This window comes from Hevea brasiliensis, chromosome 10 (genome assembly GCF_030052815.1).
Source record: "Hevea brasiliensis isolate MT/VB/25A 57/8 chromosome 10, ASM3005281v1, whole genome shotgun sequence".
Taxonomy (NCBI): Eukaryota; Viridiplantae; Streptophyta; class Magnoliopsida; order Malpighiales; family Euphorbiaceae; genus Hevea; species Hevea brasiliensis.
This window is the reverse complement of record NC_079502.1, coordinates 44,755,775-44,774,033: the sequence shown is the minus strand read 5'-3', so window position 1 is coordinate 44,774,033 and position 18,259 is coordinate 44,755,775. Positions and strand designations below refer to the sequence as shown.

The 18,259-nt window shown below is 37.2% G+C and overlaps 1 long non-coding RNA gene across 1 annotated transcript; it reads left to right on the top strand.

The window, feature by feature from the left end:
- Positions 1-4,412: 4,412 nt before the first annotated feature.
- LOC131169864 (uncharacterized) lies at positions 4,413-17,468 on the top strand. The gene is made up of 3 exons (XR_009140799.1): positions 4,413-4,544; positions 16,523-16,580; positions 17,202-17,468. It is a non-coding gene; the product is annotated as an uncharacterized LOC131169864 (long non-coding RNA).
- Positions 17,469-18,259: the final 791 nt, after the last annotated feature.

Sequence of the window (18,259 nt, the reverse complement as noted above, 5' to 3'; positions counted from 1 at the left end):
CTTAATTTTTAAATGTTAGTATAAATATTGTGTTATTGAATAATATAAATAAAAAAATAATATTTTTCATTAAAAAGATAATATTTTTTACTAAATCAAAATATTATATATTATTTTAAAAGTTGTTATCGGATTAAATGAAATCTGGAATTTATGTTGAATGATAGAGCAGCTATTAAAAAAAGATTGTTATTTCTCTTAAAAAAAAAGTGTTACTACCCTTGCTACATTTTATTAATTTGTTTAATTAATTAATATGGAATTTTCTTTGGGATAAATATAATAGGAATAAGGTTCAATTTACTCTTTATATTTATTGAAGAGGTTCAATTTAGTCTATTTTTAATTTTTAGTTCAATTTAACTCATAAATTTTGATTTATGCTCAAATGAGTTCAATTAATAAAAATATTATTTTTTTAATATTAGAATATAATATAAAAATAATTTATTTAATATTTTAATTATACAAATTATACAATATAAAAATAATACTTTAATACCATTTTTAAAATATTTAATTATTTTGTTTAAATAATATTAAAAAATGATTTTTGTTAATATTAAAATATTATTTTATATTGTATAATTAATTAATTAATTTGTTTATATATCAAATAATTTATTTAAATAAATTATTTAATATTTAATTATTTTTTAATATTAAAATATTATTTTTTATATTTTATAATTAATTAAATAAAAATATTATTTTTATTATTCAATATTATTAATTGAAATAGTAATAATTTTTAATTTTAATTAATTATATGAAAATATAAAAATATTTTTGTTATATTTTCAGTTTAATTAATAATATTGAATAATAAAAATAATATTTTTATTTTTACTAATTAATTATATAATATAAAAATAATATTTTAATATTTAAAAAAATAATTAAATAATTATATATTTTTATTAATTAGATTAATTTGAACATAAATTAAAATTTATACATTAAATTAAATAAAAAATTAAAAATTAATTAAATTAAACCTGCAAGACAAATTGTACCTTATTTCAAATATAATAAAATAAGGAAACGTAGCAGTAAGCGCCCGTGAACTCTCACTTGTGTGGTTAATGAGAGCCTCTCTGCCTCTGTGGCCTCCGCCAATCTCATTCAACAATTGAGCCCGTGACTTTCCTTAAGCCTCCTCCCACTCATGAATAATAATAATAATAATAATTAGAATTAGAATTAATATTTTATCCAATTATATGAATAAGTTTAATGAGTTTAAAACTATTGTTCATTTTAATGTATTTCTTTTTATAAGAAAAACACTATCATTTAAGAATCAGAAGAGTTATACAACCTATCTTTGAGCAATAAAGTAACTAACTGATCAAATGGGTTCAAAATTTAATCTGGAAACAATAAGTCTACTCTAACAATATTAGCAAGCCAATTACTACATCCATTTTAATGTATTATTGATATAGAAATTATAAATTGACATAATTTACTAAATGAGTCACCTTTTATAAAAGTTTTTAAAATGCATATATTAATTTATATTTTGCAACCAACCACTGTTTGGTGTTTTTTTTCTTAAGGTTTGAGGTTTCACAAGTCTTTTCGTTACTGTGGTTCATGCTAAACTAAAGTTAAATGAGTATTTTTTTTCTTTTCTTTTTTTCTGAGATGAATTTATGTGTACATGAATTTATTTTCTTATTTTCTTTTGTTAAATTTTGAAATTATAAATTTAATACGACTTCAAAATTGATAAATTAAAAATTATTAATAAAAAAATAAATTATAATCTAATACACCAATATTATGAGACATTAGATGATGTTTGCCTGCTTAGTTTAGTTGACTTTTGAAGTTTCCCGTTTTGAGCAGAATCGTCGCTTGTAATCCATCCCATAGTTTTGTCTTCTACACCAAGAAAATACTTTATTTAATAATCATATTTAATTAATTATTCCCTTATTTATACAATTAATTCTGTCCGATTCTCTGTTAAATATTCTGTGGTCATCTAGCTACCAAGAAAAAACAGGTAAATTCCACTTATTTATAGCTTTGTTTTTTGTCCAGCAATTAGATAATTTAATCTGATATATTTCTCGAAATATTTTTTTAAACTGTTATATAATATCTTTAATATTCATAAAATTTTAATTGTTATATAATATTTTTAATTAATATTTAAAAATTAATTATAAGATAGATAATGTCAAATAATGTAATAAATAGATGTTGTTTGATGTTTTAATAATAATAATAATAATAATATGATATGATGCTGTGAGGACAGGTTGGAATTAAATATAATGGAGTGAAGTAGGCCATTTTTCTTAGTTGGAAGATATTATTAATATGGGATTCTTGTGTAGCTACAAATTCGAAGAACAATGCTAAAGGGTAGAGCAAAATGCATTGCTCCATCTTCATGAAAGATTACAATAAGCAGAAGGGGAAAAAAATACTCCTCAACGATAAGCACAGATCATTACCTCCCAGGCTGTACTAACACATGGGAGAGTGGAGAGCAAACGCTTTGCATTTTCTCTCATGCATGCAAACAACTAAACACAGCAGGTCAATAATACATAAAAAAAAAAAAAAAAAAAAAAAAATTAGAAAAAAAAAACCCTAACAAAACCAACACTTTCTGTCTCGCTTTGCGTAGACAGCTGTATCCTCTCTCTTCCTCTCAACAAGATCTCTTTGCCTTACATAGCATGTGGAATTAAAGCTGGAGTTTGAGCTTCAGAATCTATAATATTGAAATTATTTCAATATTATTAAATTAAAATTTATTGATTTCAATTTAAATAAACTCTGTTTTTACTTCAAAATTTGGGAAGAAAAATTATTGAGCCAAAAATGCATATCCACACTTCGTGCACTATTGGTATTAACTTAATGAACATAAACTAAAATTTTAATTTATTGAAAACTTACACTCATTAAATTCCTAACAATTAAACACATATCTGCGTAGTTAGCATAGAGCATGCACTAGAAGAAAATTAATATTTAAAGAGAGAAAAATCATCGTTAAAAGTTAAAAAATGATCGTTAATAATAATTAAAAACTACAAAAATTGATCGTTAAGTTGTCATTATAGGCTCCGTCGTTAAAAAATTTAAAGAGGACTTTATATAACTCGTCGTTGATACTAATAACGATGACACAATAAGCGATTGCTAAAATTATAGTATTAACAACTATTTTAGGCGTCGTTAATGTTATTAACGACGGAGAAAATGGTCATCAAATTTAAATTAAAATATCGTTATTTTACAATGTAACGACCTCTAAAAACTATTAACCATGAAAAAATTAGTCGTTAAAATATTAACAACAGTAAATAATGCTCGTTAATGGTTATTAATAATCTCGTTAAAAAGAATTAACGAGAGCAAATGATGATCGTTAAAAATTACTAATGATAGTAAAAAGTAGTCGTTGAAAATAATTGAGGATGAACATTAAAAATTGATAATAACGATGCAAAATGGTCGTTAAAAATTGTAACACCCCAAAATTTTAATTTTTATGAGCATTTTGGTATTTTAATTTTATTTAAATTTTAGGAATCTTTTTGAGATTTTTCGGATTTTAAAAATCGAGTTCGATTTTCTGAAAATATAAACTTTGATGATTTTTAAAAATTAATTTAAAGACCACGTGGCAAAACTAAAAATATATTTGGAGTCTACGTATTTTTCTGAACTTTATGGAATTTTTTTCGGAATTTTTGGACCTCGTTTTCGGTACCGAGGCAGAGTAAAAAATTAAAATTTTGTATTCTGAATCGAACCGGCCGAATCGAACCGGACCGGATCGGACCGATCGAATCGGACCGGTCTTCTTCTCTTTTTCTCCCTCCCCCGCGCATTCCTTCCTCCTTCTCTCTTCCTCGCGTTTTCTCTCTCCTCCCCACCCCGGTAGGCCGTGGCCCACCCTCCAGCCACCGGCCACGCTAAACGGCCAGAAAAAAGCGCGCGACATGCCCCCCCTGCGCGCGCGCCATTTCGGCTTCCCCGACCAAATCCGGCTGATCCGGCCACCAATTGGACCGGGTCTTGTGTCTAAAATCATCTACTCGGCGAGAGCTTTCCATAGACACCAAGAACGCCGAAATCCATCGAGCGGTTTGTCCGATTTTTGTTCGGGAAGATTTTAACCCATTCCGACTTTTGGGCTAGATTTCTCGAAAACCGTGAATCCCACGAGAAAACCGAGGCTACCAGCACGCTCCACTCGTCGAGAGCTTCGCGGCGACATAAATTTCAAAATTTTTCGACACCGTTTTTCGGTGGGTCCCACGGAACTTTGCAGTGTTTTTCCGAGCATTTAATGAGCTTAGAAAATTCTGAAAAAATTTATGTACTAACCCCCGTGTTATGGGCTTCGTGTTAGTATCCTCGATTCGCGAAAATTCGACAGTTGACCGGGTCTGCGAAATCCCGGCCAGACAGACCCGTTACCGGAAAAGTCTCCGAATTGGGCCGAGGTTTTGGCTAGCCCCCCATTGTCAGACGTCCCGAGTGCGTCCCCGAAGTCGGAATCGGCAAAGGTAAACCCGAACCTTGCTTTTTCGTAATTTTCTAGTGCTTAAATAGGATTAAAAATCCATAAAATATTCGTGGTAGCTTAGAAAATTACGATTCTTTTTGCAATAGCTTAGTAATATTGCTAAGGACCGCGGGGCAAAGTTTTATAATTTTTAGAGCTTGTTTGGGCAGTTTTTGCAAAAATGATCAATAATAGGGACTAAATTAAAATTTTACATATTGTGATGGATGATTGATTTGATGGGCCCAGGAGGGGCTGTGTGATGTGATTGAGTTGTGGATATATGGATTGTGAGTATAGAAGTGTATTTTGAGCCCTTTTGCAGGTTGGGTAGGTCCTAGGTATAGGGAGACTCACGGATTTTCGCACGACTTAGGACGTATTGGTCTTTTTCTTTGTTTGTATTGAGTCAAATTTATTAAATGATTGTAATAAAATTGTCGTGAGCCGATGACCTTCTTCCTCCGCCTCAGTGACCATCGTCAAGTCTGTGAGTAGAATATTAATTTTAATTGTAATTTCGATATTATTATATGTTCAAGTATGCCCATGCATCACTTATATGCATATATTTATGTAGTTAAACTCTAGGCACGATTTATGTTGCATTCATAACTGTTGATGTGCCATGGATGTTGTTGTGGTAATTTGGAGCAGTGTGCGTGCGTTGGCGTGCGTGTGATGTGGTGTGGACTATGGATAGGACGGGGTAGTCACGGCTTGAGTAATTCGCTGGGACCCGATCCTTCGAGGGGTAGTCACGGCTTGAGTAATTCGCTGGGACCCTCGATTTGGTTATTAAGTGGAAGTCCGAGCTTGAGTAATTCGGGCACCAAAGTTGGATTTAAGAGAGTCAGATAGGGATCAGCTCCCATATGTTATGATTGATACTACAGGGTGTGTGAGTGCTCCAAATTACCTTTTTGATGTTATGATGTGAAAATGTTGTTGATGTTGCATTTCACTCTACAGGGTGCATTAGTTATAGAGATTATGGTTAAAATTGATATTTTACTCTCTGAGTCGAACGCTCACTCCTGTTCAAAAATTTTTACAGGCCACAGGAGGATATTTTATTCTGGGTTAACCTGCTTTTATACTTCGCAGGTTGTTTATCAATATTTGTGTAATTTTATTTACTCCTAGAATTTCCGCATGTGTTAGTAGTATTTATTTGAATTTGGTCTGTAATATTATTATCATGTTGGACCTGTAAACTTAATATTCTATATCTGTTTGATGGATTGGATGAGGGAGCTGAGCTCCCATTTCTTTTATGATGCTATGAGTATGTGGAGGGTGAGCTGAGCTCCCCAATTGAGTATTATTGTGTTTACAAGTCGGGTGAGTCAAAAACTCCCCGTTGGAAAGTTCATTTTATGGCCGGACTCTGTCCATTTGTTTTCTTGAAATTGGGCCCAAATGGGCCTTAGAGTTGGGTTAATGAACAGTTAGGCTTACTACGGGCCTCGGGGGCTTTAAGCTGGCCCAGGTCCTAGTGCCGGTCCGGCCCATAGGTTGGGTCGTGACAGATGTGGTATCAGAGCTTAGGCTCCAGATTCTTAGGGAATGTTTGTCTAGAATATCGGGAAGAGTCTAATAGGAGTCACATGCGGAAAAATAGGGTCCACATTCGTCTTGCATTGTCGTCTTTGCTTCTAGTTTCTTCTTCATATATTGTGTGTAAATATGAGTCTATAGAGCTGTGTAATGTGCAGTTTTGAATTTTGTGGGCTAATGCTGCTGAATTTCAGGAAAATGCGTAGAGGCAGGAGAGCTGCCATCGCATTGTAACTGATGTGCCTGACGAGGTGTCGGCACAGATGAGGCGCCTGACCCGAGGAGGCGGGTAGGAGGCCTAGAGTCGCTCAAGTAAGAGCAACGCCACGCTCAGAACAGTCTTTCATGGCACAGGGTCCCATGGACCCCATGGCAGTTACTCTAGCTGGGTTGCAGAAGACCATTGATATGATGGCGCAGTATATGGTCCACCCTCCACAGCAGCAGCAGTCCACCGCACCAAGAGGGGAACCTTACAAACAGATCATAAATTTCAAGAAGTTGGTGCCTGGTACTTATGATGTGTCAGACGATGCATATCGATTTTTGGATTCCTGCAGACAGGCAAGAACAGAATTACAGTTGACTGATAGGAGACTGATAGAGTGTATGCAGCATGTCATGGGCCCTATGCCTCGACAATGGATGAATGACTACGTGTTACCTCGGATGGAGGGTTTGTCATGGGCTCAGTTTGTAGAACTTTTCATCAATCGATTTGTGCCAGAAAGCTTCAGAGATCAGAAACAGTGGGCCTTTGAGGCCCTAAGACAGAATGGCAGGTCTGTAGATGAATATGCTACAGAATTTCTAGAATTGAGCAGATATGCCCCTACAGCAGTAGCTACAGAAACTATGAAGGTGAAGAGGTTCCTAAAGAGGCTTGACAGGAGGTATGCGAACCTGGCCATGATGTCGGATCAGTCTTTTGATGTGGTGGTTGATCGAGCAAGACAGATTGAGATTAGCTATGCTGTGGATGACAGCGGAAGAGCAAAGAAAAACAGAGCTGAGGGTTCTTCAGGTGTTCCCCAAATGGGTACTCCGGATAGTGGTGGCCAGAGTAATTACAGAGGAAAGGGTAGGAGCAAGAGAAGTGGTTTTAGACACAGACCACGAGGATCTGCACTGTGGTACGGATCCAGAAAGGGTCACGCCGGGTACAGCAGCCTGGTCTGCAGTTCAGATCCTCCTTGGCACCTTGTGCACAAGTGTGGAAGAGGACATTCAGACCTTGTTTAATGGGATCAGAGTATACTGTGTGTGGCCAACTGTGTCACTTTGCTAGAGAATGCCCCGTGTTCAGCGAGCCACAGATGGGGTCACAAGGTTCTGTTGCGAATGTTCCTCGACAATTGTATCCAGGTGCTTCCAACATGGCGGCGATACAACAGGCCGAGGATAAGGGGACGTGGATTTGGAGGCGGTCAGAGGTAGAAGTCGATGTCGTGGTTACGCCACTCAGGGTAGGGGTCAAGCTCGAGTTTTCACCCTGACCCACCAGGATGCTCAAGCTTCAAATGCAGTTGTGGCAGGTATTCTTCTGGTCTGTTCCTATGAAGCTCGTGTTTTGATAGATCCGGGTGCTACGCACTCATTTGTCTCCCCTGTGTTTGCCATGAGGCTGGGTAGAAACCCTACAACCTTAGAATGTCTTTTGTCGGTAGCTACCCCGCTTAGTGACAACATAGAAGTAGATATGGTTTTTCTGGGTAGTCCAGTAGTAGTGGATGGAAAGATCCTCCCAGCAGACTTGGTTCCTCTACCAGTAATGGACTTTGATGTAATTTTGGGGATGGATTGGTTGGCAACTCACTATGCCACTTTAGACTGCATGTCACACCCTACCCCTCTGTAAGGCATAACATGATCCCGTAGTATACCTAATGAATTACCAACTCCGTCTACTGATAACCCATTAAATACACTACAAGGGATTTTTAAAACTTTTCTTATTTCTTTTACAGTGGTGAGCACTATTTACAGGTATTAAAAACTTTGGTGAACTAAAGTGAAACAACTAACTTATTTGGTTTATTTGGAATTTCTGTAAAAATTTTGGCAGAGTGCCATCTGTATTTTGGACAAAACAGTTCTTCAGAAAACCTGTAAAAAGCACTTCAATATATTTTCAAATCTCAACTCCACATTTTTCTCAACACAATATATTTCTCAACTCAGTTCCATAGAAATTTTTCAAAGTCTGAGATAAGGAAATATAATACAGCTTTTACAATCCAAAACACTCATAATTAATTTACAACTTCAAGGTACAATTTAATTTACAATCAAGCTCAAAACCAAAAACAATATGTACATACTGATGTCATACATTACAAGACAAAATGTAAAATATTGGTATACTCATTATACCCAAAAATCTCTCATTGGAGGTATATGCAGCCTAGTCACGCCTGTCTGTCTCTCTACTGCGACAAAGAATTAAAAGCTATCACGAGACAATGTCTCGATGGTGCACAAAATTAACCAAATACAATTTAAATCACAATTCATAAGTCATGTAAATAGTGGATACTTAAAATCATAGTTAAATTCAAGACAATAATGTCAACAAGAATTTAAACTCCATTTGTCAATATCACAATAATTTTCCATAAGTCAGATCATGTTTGAATTCAAAAGACAGTATATGTCAATGAGAGTTTAAATCAATTTCACAATCTCACAATACATAATAATGCAATTTAGTCGAATAATTTAAGAATACAGTATTGCCAATTCATTCACAACTTAAGCCATGACACAAATTTCCGATCAATGCCGTGTTGTACACCACGACAAAGCAATCACAACCTCACTAATCGAAATCAATGAGGAAGGGGAGCTAGCTATATAATGAGTACTCATCCGATCACCTCAACCGTAAACCAGAGAGGGAAAAATAAACGATCACGACTCCATAAATGGAGAAGGAAATAAACGATCACAACCCCATAATTGGAGAAGGAATGATACGATACTGTCATGCTAAGTGTGAACACAAAATCAATTCCAAACATTTTATTCAAATGATTCGTGAGAATCCAATAAATTTCCAAAGTCATAATTTCATTCACAAAATGGCAACACAATTCATAATTAACTTTGATTTTCACAAATCACACTAAACTAATTTTCCCACAATTTCAAACCATTTACAATGCTTTTAAGCAATAAGTATCCATCAATATCATTCAAACAATTTCTCACAGTTTCAAATCATTTACAATGCTTTTCAAGCAATAAATACCCATTCAAAGACATTTCCACAATTTAAAACAATAATGTACAAATAGTCAATATTTATTTCAATTGAAAAATTCAAAAGAAATATTCGTTGTGCACAAACACAATTTAAAACAATAATATACAAATATTCAATATTTATTTCAATTGAAAAATTCAAAAGCAATAGCCGTTGTGCACAAACCTCTGATGACTGTCTCCCTGGTCTGGACTCAGTGTTTCCTTCTCTTTTCCTGAGTCTTTAGTAACTGAGAAACACAATTTGAAGTGTTTCAGTGCTAAATTAAACTGTCTCTATCTATAGTGTTTGGTAAATAATGCACTGAACTCAATTATTCACTTAATCACCTAATATACCGACCCTCGTTGCGTTTTAGGTAAATTAGGTTTTAGTGTCGTTAATATGTCACATTCGATAGGGTTTTAGGTTTGGTATGTTTTACCAAAGTCATTTCCTTGCTTAGTGCACTTTAATGCAAATTGCTGGATTCCGGGACACTGGTTTGACCTAACCGGACGACCTAGTTCCCTCGGTTTTCGGGTCTCGGTCGAAACTACAAACTTGTAGATTTAGGTCTTATGGACCGCGGTGCAAAATTTTAGGTCAATCCGAGTTAAGTAGACCAAGTTATGGTCATTACACTATTGCTGGTCAAATGGTATCAATTTAGGTCAATTTTTGGTCAATTTGGTCAACTCTGGTTCGGCCAGTTTTTGGACCCGAACTTGTGCAAGCTTTTTGACTTGCTTATGGTCATTTTTGGGCTTTGGTGTCTTCATAAGACTTGTAGGTATGGGTCTTAACTATTCTTGGTCAAAATTTCAGGTCAATTGGACCTGGTTTGAGTGAGTTATGGCCTAAACACTCACTGCTGCCCAAATGGTCAGTTTTTAGGTCTCAAGTGTATCTAATCCGAATTGGTCATTTTTTTAGGTCACCTTGCAAGCAGAATTTTGGTATGGTTTCTCAATGAAAGTTGGCACATTTTGTGCCTAGTTTCACCTCAAATTGGTCTCATACCAATTGAGGTTACACATTTAAGGTTATAGGCTAAAATGTACACTGCCCTCACTATGCCTTTCACACCCCACTTCAAACACACATTTAACTTGCAAAGTTTACTTCCATACCCTACCAATCTGTTTTGGTATATTACCAAAAGCATTATCTACTTTACATTAACATTATTTTGGGCAGATTACCATTACCCTCAACACACCAAATATCATTCACAATTACAATTTCTAATTACCATTACAAACACACCTAACCATTACAAATTTTACATACACTTTACAATATCAATCTACATACATCTCATCAACCTTCTAGGTCAATATTCTGCCCACACTTCCTTCAATATATACCATTACTCAAGTGTCCCCAAGCTGCCGCAAACCATTCTTCAACATCAAAGTGCCATCCAATTTACCAATTCCCATCCAAGTGCATAAATCACTATATAAACATGAAATAATTCACTAGGTTACTAATTCATCATGATCAACACCATTTCTCATCAATTATATGCACAAATATCTCATCAAAAACGTGACTCATGGCTGTCCAAAATGAAAACAACAATAACCCTTCAAACTCAAAATTTTCCTTCACCAAACCAACACCCATAACATGAACATAAACTTTAACAAAGAAATTCTCAAAAATGCAAACTTACCTTTAATTGTAATTTGCTAAACCTTCACTAAACTTCTCAAAATTGGTATCAATATCTTCCTTGTGATGTGTAGACCATTTTTCATAAAGCTACTTAAGTATTTAGAGATGAAATGAAGGGAGAAGATGAAGCTCATGCAAAACGTCAATGGTGGGTTCCTTCACTCTTCAATTCGGCAAGTTGAATGCAAATGAGGAAGATGACTTATTCAGCTGCATTTTAAGTGTACACATGTCCCACTATGTATTTAATTAATCCCTTTAGTGGTCCACTTAGTCATTTAATCATATAATAAGCTAAATTCCCACTTATTCCACATTTAACCCATGATTTCCACTATTTATTTTAGGTACCACCAATTTAATTTTTCATTTTATTTTCTAAGTGTAATATTATTTATTTTTAATGGACATTTAGGTCAAAAGACACTTCGGAATGTCAAATGACCATAATGCCCCTGTTCGGGTTACATTCCTGATTTTTCGGTAACACCGTATTTTGTCTATTTTTCGATTTCTCACTTTTCTTTGTACTAATTATTTAATTTTTTTTTAATCTTTCTAATGAGATTAATTCTTCAATAAGGTTCTATTTATGTCCTAAAAATGTTTTTCCAGGGTTCCCCGCAGTCCAGGGCCAGTCAACGGTCCACGCCGTAACTTCCCGATGCGGTCACCCATCGCTAGGTTTCCCGGCTCGTTTAACTTGATCACATTTCTTTGCTATCATTTTTCCTTTGTTTTTCTTGTACTTTCTTTTCTTGTATTTCATTATTTTATGTCTCCTCACTCATATTGAAGTGTAGTTCTAAGCATCCTAGCTGTTCGGACAATACTGGTCACCGGTACAGCAGAACGCACTACCGAACTTAGGGGTGTTACACTGCAGGAATAAAAAGGTGTATTTCCACATACCTGGTGTGGAAGAGTTTAGCTTTGATGGTGACAGGAGCGTGGCTCCATATAATTTGGTGTCAACAATTAGTGCTAGAAAAATGTTGAGGCGTGGATGCCAAGGGTATTTGGCATTGGTGAGAGATACATCTGTAGAAGGTGTCAGCATGGGAAATGTTCCTGTTGTCAGAGAATTTATGGATGTCTTCCCAGAGGAGCTTCCAGGGTTGCCACCAGGAAGGGAAATAGAGTTTTGTATTGATGTTGTGCTGGGTACAAACCCCATATCCATGCCACCTTACAGGATGGCACCAGCAGAATTGAAAGAGTTAAAGGAGCAACTACAGGAGCTTTTGGACAAGGGTTTCATACGCCCGAGCACTTCACCCTGGGGCGCTCCTGTGCTATTTGTAAGAAAGACAGATGGGTCATTGAGGTTGTGTATTGACTACAGACAGCTGAACAAGGTGACTGTGAAGAACAAGTATCCACTTCCTCAGATTGATGATTTGTTTGATCAGCTCCAAGGAGCTAGATTCTTTTCCAAGATAGACCTACGATCAGGCTACCATCAATTGAGAATCAGGAATGAGGACGTGTCCAAAACGGCTTTCAGGACAAGATATGGTCATTATGAGTTCTTGGTGATGTCTTTTGGACTCACTAATGCACCAGCAGCCTTCATGGACTTGATGAACAGGGTGTTCAAGCCATTTTTGGACCGTTTTGTCATCGTATTCATAGATGACATTCTGGTATACTCTCGGACCGAGGAAGAACACGTGTGGCACTTGAGGATGGTGTTGCAGACGTTGAGGGAGCACCAGCTATATGCCAAATTTTCAAATTGTGAATTTTGGCTAGAAAGCATCTCATTCTTGGAACACGTGGTTTCTAGTGACGGCATTCAAGTGGATCCCAAGAAAATTGAAGCTGTAACTGATTGGCTTAGGCCTACAACAGTCACTGAGGTGCGAAGTTTTCGGTTTAGCCGCTACTATAGGCGTTTTGTACAAGATTTCTCCGGGATAGTGGCTCCCTAACTAAGTTGACCAGAAGAATGTTCCATTCATTTGGACAGATGATCGTGAGGTGAGTTTCCGAAGCTTAAGGAGTGTCTAACCACCGCCTCGTGTTGACACTACCCGTGAGTGGTGAAGGATACACTGTATTGTGACGCCCAGAGTTGGCCTAGGTGTGTCTTGATGCGAATGGAAAGGTAGTGGCTTATGCTTCAAGGCACCAAGAGGCATGAGCAGAACTACCCCACCCATGATTTGGAAATGGCTACTGTAATCTTTGCACTAAAAACTGGAGACACTACTGTATGGTGAAGTGTGCGAGATATACACCGACCATAAGAGTTTGAAGTACATCTTCCAACAGAGGGATTTAAACTTGAGACAGAGGAGATGGATGGAGCTTACGAAAGACTATGATTGCACCATCCAGTACCACCGAAAGGCCAATGTTGTGGCGGATGCCTTGAGCGAAAATCTTCCGCGCTTGGCGCACATTTCGAGAGAAGAGACCATTGATTCAGAGGTACATGAGTTGATGGATCAAGGTTTAATCCTAGATCTTTCAGATGAGGGGTATTGTTGGCTCACTTTTCAAAGGAGGCCGACTTGAGGGACAGAGTTAGAGTTTCCCAAAGACAGAGACCAACAATTGATGAAGATCATAGAAAGAGTACAAAGAAGGTGAAGGTGGTGAGTTTGGATTTGCCAATGATGGCGCCCTAGTACAAGGTTCTAGGATATGTGTGCCCGATGTAGACAACCTCAGAATGAAATCATGCGAGAGGCACACTACACATCGCATGATGTCCACCTGTGTTCCACCAAGATGTACTATGATGTGAAGGATAGCTATTGGTGGAATGGCATGAAGAGAGACATAGGACTTTGTGTCCAAGTGCTTGACTTGTCGAAGGTGAAGTTTGAACACTGGAGACCGTCGTGAAGCCGCAAGAGCTCCCTATCCCGAATGGAAGTGGAAAATGATCACTATGGATTTTGTGGATAGGTTGCCTCGTACCACGCGAGGATATGATTCGATATGGGTAATTGTAGATCGCTTGACCAAATCACTCACTTCTTACTCAGAAGACTACATACTCGTAGCACAAGATGCCCGCTCTATATTAGAGAAATAGTCGATTGCATGGAGTTCCGCCCATAATATCCGACAGAGGGCCCCGCTCACTTCTGGTTTTGGAGAAAGTTGCAGGAGGCACTTGGCACACAGCTGAACTTCAAGACGGCTTTCCACCCTCGCATGCACGGACAAATCAGAAAGGACAATCCAAACACTGGAAGACATGCTTCGCATGAGTGTCTTGGATTTTGGAGGTCAATGGGATGAGCAGCTAGCTTTGGTGGAGTTTGCCTATAACAACAATTATCACTCCAGCATAGGGATGGCACCCTATGAGGCATTATATGGAAGAAAGTGTAGGTCTCCTCTGTGTTGGACAGAAATGGGGGAAGCGAAGGTGCATGATGTAGACTGTGCAAGACACTTGAGAGATGGTTCCCTTAATCGAGAACGATCAAAACAAATTTTCAAGAGGCGTAAGAGTTATGCAGACCCCAGACGGAGGGATGTGGAGTTTGCAGTGGGCGACTATGTATTCCTGAAGGTTTCTCCAATGAAGGGAGTCATGAGATTTGGAAAGAAGGGCAAGTTAGCACCTCGATATATTGGACCTTTTGAGGTTACGGATAGAGTTGGAGCAGTTGCCTACCGGTTGGAGCTACCACCCAACCTTTCTCATGTTCATCCCGTGTTTCACATCTCCATGCTCAAGAAATACATTCCCGATCCTTCTCATGTACTGCAGCCGGATGTGATAGAGCTAAAAGAGAACTTGACATTTGAGGAGCAACCAGTAGCCATAGTGGACTACCAAGTAAGACAGCTAAGATCCAAACAGATCCCTATGGTTAAGGTTTTGTGGAGGAGCCAGTCAGTGGAAGAGTGCACCTGAGAGTCAGAACGGGACATGCGTAGCAAGTACCCCTATCTGTTCAATGTATAATCATGTGCTTTATTCTGCCTTGTGTAAAATTCGAGGACAAATTTTTCTGTAAGGGGGGAAGAATGTAACACCCCAAAATTTTAATTTTTATGAGCATTTTGGTATTTTAATTTTATTTAAATTTTAGGAATTTTTTTGAGATTTTTCGGATTTTAAAAATCGGGTTCGATTTTTCAAAAATATAAACTTTGATGATTTTTAAAAATTAATTTAAAGACCACGTGGCAAAACTAAAAATATATTTGGAGTCTACGTATTTTTTTGAGTTTTATGGAATTTTTTTCGGAATTTTTGGACCTCGTTTTCGGTCCCGAGGCAGAGTAAAAATTTAAAATTTTGTATTCTGAATCGAACCGACTGAATCGAACTGGACCAGATCGGACCGGTCGAATCGGACCGGTCTTCTTCTCTTTTTCTCCCTCCCGCACGCGTTCCTTCCTCCTTCTCTCTTCCTCGCATTTTCTCTCTCCTCCGGCCACCACCGCCACTTCTCACCGACCAAGACCGCCACCCTCCTGGCCAATGGCCGCTAAACGGCCAGAAAAACGCGCTCGAAATGCCCCCGTTTCGGCCAGAAAAACGCACGCCGTTTCGGCTTCCCCGTCAAATCCGGCGGATCCGGCCACCAATTGGACCGGGTCTTGTGTCTAAAATCATCTACTCGGTGAGAGCTTTCCATAGACACCTAGAACGCCGAAATCCATCGAGCGGTTTGTCCGATTTTTGCTCGGGAAGATTTTAGCCCATTTCGACTTTTGGGCTAGATTTCTCGAAAAGCGTGAATCCCACGAGAAAACCGAGGCTACCAGCACGCTCCACTCGTCGAGAGCTTCGCGGCGACATAAATTTCAAAATTTTTCGACACCGTTTTTCGGTGGGTCCCACGGAACTTCGTAGTGTTTTTTCGAGCATTTAATGAGCTTAGAAAATTCTAAAAAAATTTATGTACTAACCCCCGTGTTATGGGCTTCGTGTAGGTATCCTCGATTCGCGGAAATTCGACAGTTGACCGGGTCTGCGAAATCCCGGCATGCACTGCACGGAAAAGTCTCCGAATTGGGCCGAGGTTTTGGCTAGCCCCCCATTGTCAGACGTCCCGAGTGCTTCCCCGAAGTCGGAATCGGCAAAGGTAAACCCGAACCTTGCTTTTTCGTAATTTTCTAGTGCTTAAATAGGATTAAAAATCCATAAAATATTCATGGTAGCTTAGAAAATTACGATTCTTTTTGCAATAGCTTAGTAATATTGCTAAGGACCATGGGGCAAAGTTTTATAATTTTTAGAGCTTGTTTGGGCAGTTTTTGCAAAAATGATCAATAATAGGGACTAAATTGAAATTTTACATATTGTGATGGATGATTGATTTGATGGGATGTGATTGAGTTGTGGATATATGGATTGTGAGTATAGAAGTGTATTTTGAGCCCTTTTGCAGGTTGGATAGGTCCAAGGTATAGGGGAGACTCTGCCGGATTTTCGGCACGACTTAGGACGTATTGGTCTTTTTCTTTGTTTGTATTGAGTCAAATTTATTAAATGATTGTAATAAAATTGTCAGGTGAGCCGGGACAGCCTTCTTCCTCCGCCCAGCCGCCTCAGTGACCATCGTCAAGTCTGTGAGTAGAATATTAATTTTAATTGTAATTTCGATATTATTATATGTTCAAGTATGCCCATGCATCACTTATATGCATATATTTATGTAGTTAAACTCTAGGCACAATTTATGTTGCATTCATAACTGTTGATGTGCCATGGATGTTATTGTGGTAATTTGGAGCAGTGTGCGTGCGTTGGCGTGCGTGTGATGTGGTGTGGACTATGGATAGGACGGGGTAGTCACGGCTTGAGTAATTCGCTGGGACTCGATCCTTCGAGGGGTAGTCACGGCTTGAGTAATTCGCTGGGACCCGATCCTTCGAGGGGTAGTCACGGCTTGAGTAATTCGCTGGGACCCTCGATTTGGTTATTAAGTGGAAGTCCGAGCTTGAGTAATTCGTTGGCACCAGGTTGGATTTAAGAGAGTCAGATAGGGATCACCCCATATGTTATGATTGATACTACAGGGTGTGTGAGTGCTCCAAATTACCTTTTTGATGTTATGATGTGAAAATGTTGTTGATGTTGCATTTCACTCTACAGGGTGCATTAGTTCTAGATAGTTATAGAGATTATGGTTAAAATTGATATTTTACTCTCTGAGTCGAACGCTCACTCCTGTTCAAAAATTTTTACAGGCCACAGGAGGATATTTTATTCTGGGTTAACCTGCTTTTATACTTCGCAGGTTGTTTATCAATATTTGTGTAATTTTATTTACTCCTAGAATTTCCGCATGTGTTAGTAGTATTTATTTGAATTTGGTCTGTAATATTATTATCATGTTGGACCTGTAAACTTAATATTCTATGTCTGTTTGATGGATTGGATGAGGGAGCTGAGCTCCCATTTCTTTTATGATGCTATGAGTATGTGGAGGGTGAGCTGAGCTCCCCAATTGAGTATTATTGTGTTTACAGGTCGGGTGAGTCAAAAACTCCCCGTTGGAAAGTCCATTTTATGGCCGGACTCTGTCCGTTTATTTTCTTGAAATTGGGCCCAAATGGGCCTTAGAGTTGGGTTAATGAACAGTTAGGCTTACTACGGGCCTCGGGGGCTTTAGGCTGGCCCAGGTCCTTATGCCGGTCCGGCCCATAGGTTGGGTCGTGACAAAAATGATTAACAATTATAAAAATAGTTGTGAAAACATATTAACAATAACAAAAAGAGGTGATTAACAATCAATATGAATACAAAAATCATCATTAATGATGATGATTTAATTGTTTTAATTTTTAAAACACTAAAAAATTTAATAAGCAATTATTAATAATAAATAATATGCTTCATAAGTAAAATAACATTCATACATCAATATGAAAAATGTCATAACAACCGTCTCAAATGTCGGTTTAATATTAATTATTTACACTTAATTTGTTTATGTCAATAAAAAAAATATAAATACGTGAAGGCTGAAATAAAATTCAACAATATTTTCTAAGTTACTTTTGAACACCTTCACCAAAAAAAATTACTTCAATGCTTTCACTATTTACATAATCACATCTGCACCAAAATATAAAAATATAATTAGATTGCAACAACTATGAAATCCACTAATAGCTTGAAATGAGTTTCACATTTAACTTAAAATTTATTAATATTTTATTTCTAAACAGTTTAAGTATAGATATCAAATAAAAAATTTGGCAAAGTTCCGTTTGTATTTTGAACATTTTCAAAATTTCAAACA